Below are 4847 nucleotides of genomic sequence, written 5' to 3' on the forward strand. Positions count from 1 at the left end.
TTCCCTCTCTCACTGGCTGTCTCTATCTCTGTCAAATAAATAAATAAAATCTTTAAAAAAAAAAAGAATCTCTCATGGTTTGTCTCTCTCTCTGATTTCTTCCCATTCTGAGTTTCCCTCCCTTCCCTTATGATCTTCTGTGCCGTTTCTTATATTCCTCATATGAGTGAAACCGTATGATAATTGTCTTTCTCTGATTGATATGTTTTACTTCATAATCCCCTCCTGTTCCATCCATGTGGATGTAAATGTAAAATTTCATCCTTTCTGGTGGCTGCGTAATATTCCATTGTAGATATAGACCACATCTTTATCCATTCATATGTCAATGGACATCTGGGCTCTATCCACAGTTTGGCTATTGTGGACATTGCTGCTATGAACATTGGGGTGCAGGTGCCCCTTCGGGTTACTACATTTATATCTTTGGGGTAAATACCCAGGAGTGCAATGGCTGGGTTATAGGGTAGCTCTATTTTTAACTTTTGGAGGAATCTCCATACTGTTTTCCAGAGTGGCTGACTAGCTTGCATTCCCACCAACAGTGTAAGAGGGATCCCCTTTCTCCACACCCTCGCCAACATTTGTTGTTTCCTGACTTGTTAATTTTAGCCATTCTGACTGGTGTGATGCGGTATGGAGACCTCTTCTTAAACAAAAAACTCAGACTCATTTGCTGGCAGTGAAAAAGATGATTTGGAATTACAAATGCCCATCCAAATCTATGATATACGGCCGCCAATCTCAGTAGGCCTCCTGGAGGAGATCCTTGAGAGCCCTTAATTCTGACAGGTCAGGCCCTTCCTGGGATTAAGAGTCTCAAAGAAGAGAGAGAAAGTCTGCCCTGCCTGTGATGCCCTATGAGGGTAGGGCAGGTCTCCTGCAGTGACAGCTGGGGTGTGTTCACGAAAAAAATTATGGACCACACCTGTTGAAGATGGTCGGGCAGCTCTCATCCAACCGGGGCTATGACAGTGGGGTTTTGCCGTGCAGGAGGGAGGTTGGACTCGACACTGCCTCCAGCAAGGACTAATGGGGATTGGCAGCGAAGGAACAGAGTGGGGATCGGTGGTTGGAAAATTCTAAGAGGAGACATCAGCCGAAGGGGGAATTCTTGCTAGACCAATTCCACAGAATTCCTGCCGAAGACAGGCCAGCCTGATACCAGCGTACTGTCAAGAGGGGTCAGACAGCAGGTGGGGAATTTTCACTAAGCTGACTTTATACGATTTTGATCACTTTGTTCAAACTGGAGCCTACAAGAATAGAGATTTTTGGCTCAGGCCATGATCTCAGGGTCGTGGGATCGAGCCCCGTGCTGTCAAGCTCCACGCTCAGCAGGCAGTCTGCTTGAGGTTCTCTCTCTCCCTCTCCCTCTCCCTCTGCCCTTCCCCCAACCCCCGTTCTGTCTCTAAAATAAATAAATATCATGGAACACTACATCAAAAACTAATGATGTACTGTATGGTGACTAACATAACGTAATAAAAATCAATCAATCAATCTCTTTTTTAAAAAGATATTTTTATCATTATCAAGGCCAATACTCATGCTTTGGGCTTTATAGAGCATGGGGGGGGTGGGGGAGATAAGAAGTTATGCTCAAAACTTGCTAGCATTGTTTAAAAAAAAATGAAAAGCTAACGAGCCACTTGGCAAAGATGGTTTGGGTAAATTAGAGCTGATGCATTTAACTGGGTCTCAGAGATCACTATCCAAGGAGGTAAGGCTGCTGGTTTCTCCCTTGGCCCAGTCTGATAGGAGCAACTTCTGTTGTTGTTTTTTTTTTCTTTGCTCTGCTTAGCTCCCGGCCTGTGAAAAGGGTTCCATCGTCAGTTGGAGCTCTCTCCGGTGGTTCCCCACCTCCCAGCCCCTAGAGAGCAAAGGCCGACAAGGAAGCAGCCCCCCGTTGCCCACAGCTGGCCTACGATGGGCAGGCTGCTGCTCTCACTCCCAGTAGCTCTGGGGGACCCTGGACAAGGAACAGGGCTCACTTGAGCCCAAGCAAAGAAGGGAGCAACTCCTCAAACCACAGTCCAACGTCAGATTCAACTATGCAGGGTCAGTTGACCGGGTGGTCTCTCCCGAGCTCCTTCTCTGCCCCTCCCCAGCCTGCCTCTCCCCCTTCATCCACTCACCATGGGAAGGAGGGCCACTTACTGAGCAGACGCAAGCCTTTCTAATAGGACTACACATTCTAGATGGCAGGTTTTGATACAAATACCAACTCATTGAATTCTCACAACAAGCCTATGAGAATATCATGATGCCCACTCAGCAGATAAGTAAATCAAGGCACGGAGAGGTCTAGTGACTTTCCTAATACCACAGAGCTAGTAACTGATAGAGCCTGGATTCCGAGTCACATCTGCCTGACTCCAAAGACCATTTTCTTTCCAGGACAGTATGTAGCCTGGCATGATGGGATTGCTTTATGTGTTACCCCTCCCAGGACTCTCTGCATTTTTTAAAGAAGAAGCCCAAAAAGGGCAATACTGAACCCAAAGACAACAGATGGTCTCTTGCCCCAAACGTCAGCAGCCTCACCCATGCCAGACTAATTTTCCCAGGCTTTGGGTCTTAATTCCTGTAGACAATTTTTCCTTCTTGAGACACTTGATCTGACTTCTGGATGCAGTGTTTGATTTTCTTTCTATTTCCTTACAGGGATTAAGAAATGGGATGTATTAAATACATTTGCACAATTGCAATTCAACACATTATAATAGGACTGACCTGCCAAAACAACCTAAGTGGCTGAGAACCGTCAGCATGTGCCATGTCAGAGGACATGGTGATGTCAGTGTCACCAGANATGTCAGTGTCACCAGCATTACAATGTACCCACCCCATCCTCACCTCTCTTGTCACTGCCCGATCTCTCCTGGAAAACTTCCTTCACTTATTTACAGCAGTGGGATGAGCTTTTAAGTCAATGACCATTTTATGATCCTACATTTGGAACTTCCAATGTTTAGACTATCGTGTGAATTTCTTAGGGCCGCTGTAACAAAATCCCGCAAACTGCGTGCCTCCAAACAATAGAAATTGATTCTCTCGTGGTTCTGGAGGCTCAAAGTCTGAAATCAAAGTGTTGGCAGGGCCATGCTCCCTCTGAAGGCTCTGAAGGAGAATCCTTCCTTGCCTCTTCTAGCTTTGGCGGTCGCCAGCAATCCTAGTCATTCCTTGGCTCCTAGACTCATCCCCCCCAATCTCTGCCTCCACCTTCACATGGCCTTCTCTGTGTCCACGTCCAAATGTCCTCTTTCTCATGAACCTAGTCATTGGATTTAGGACCCACTCTAATCCAATATGACTTCATCTTAATTCGATGACATCTACAAAGACCCTATTTCCAAATAAAGTCACGTGCACAGGTCCTGGGGTTAAGACCTCAATGTATCTTTTGTGGGGTGGAGGGGGACACAATTTAACCCGCAACTACCTTTTCCCACATGCAGGCCAGATAATCAGTAATTGATCATAGGATTTTTCNGACCCTATTTCCAAATAAAGTCACGTGCACAGGTCCTGGGGTTAAGACCTCAATGTATCTTTTGTGGGGTGGGGGGGACAAAATTTAACCCGCAACTACCTTTTCCCACATGCAGGCCAGATAATCAGTAATTGATCATAGGATTTTTTCACTGAGCGGAGTGGACATCACAGTCCTTCCCAGCGCTGTCCCCACTGCACAGCAAGTAACCAAAGGCAACATCTCTGAGGAACCTGACCTGCCGTCCTGAGTGTCACTCAAGGAATGAGTCTGTAGGAATAGCAGCCCGGCCTGCAGTGATAAGCATGTGTCCGCACCCTTCAAGCTCAGGGCAGGTTGCAGCCTGTTCACTTTGTGTACAAGGTGGCTCCCGCTGGGGAGGGGTCCTACGCTGCTTGGTTGCCAGACCATCTCCTTCCCAGCCCAGCGGGTACCATGGCGCACGGCCCTAGCCTTGGCTTCACAGGGGGATGAGGTCCTGTTGCTATTTCTGAATCCACAAGCCACGTGCATTGTCGCATGGCCCCGTTCCAACCTCACCCCTTGCATACCTCTCTCCTCCCTCCAGCCCCCTGCAAATTGGAAATAGTGATACACAGCCATCTCACGGGGCTGCGGGGCAATTTAATTAATGTTTATAAAGCACTCTGAGGTCTTCGGATAAAAACTGCTGTGTAAGTGCAAAATTATTATTAGTTCTCGGCCTCCTGTCCCTTGACTTCTGACACGAGCTTCTGTTGTTCCTGAATGGGGACCGTTTATAGGCTGTCCAGCCGGCTGTTGGCGTAGAGAGGCAAGTTCATACACATTTGGAGATTTTTTTTCCCCTTTGTAAAAAGCATTCCAACTCTGCGGGATGTCTTGAAGCTTTTCAGTGTCTGGATTTCTCTCTACTTGTCTCAGTATACTAAGTACCATAATCTACAAGAGGAGATTGTAAACAGGCTACTTTGGAAAAGAGTGAGGGGGGGGAAATGGTCAATTTGAAGAAATAGGCCCTCTTACCATGAAGAATAAAACAATATCTTCTTCTCATGCAGAATCTAAATGAACCACTAAGCGAGGTCTGTCTCCCTCGCCCAGAGGGATTCTGTACGTGTTCGTGCATTGAAAGGAGAAAAGAAGAGACGATTTGCTGGAAGGGTCCAACTTCTGCCTCCTCTCTTCACCCTAAATTCTCAGGAACCATGGAAACAAATACACCCCGCCTAGATGATGTTTTCCTGATAGTCCTTTGTTACCTAACTGTGTGCCTGCCTGGGATCCCATGGGGAGAATGGCATAAAGAAATGGAAAAGCAAGACGGTGTCTGCAAGTGAAATGCCTTGTCTCTGAACGACAGAATGAGGCT

The sequence above is a fragment of the Ailuropoda melanoleuca genome, chromosome 5 (assembly GCF_002007445.2).
Source record: "Ailuropoda melanoleuca isolate Jingjing chromosome 5, ASM200744v2, whole genome shotgun sequence".
NCBI classification, from domain to species: Eukaryota; Metazoa; Chordata; class Mammalia; order Carnivora; family Ursidae; genus Ailuropoda; species Ailuropoda melanoleuca.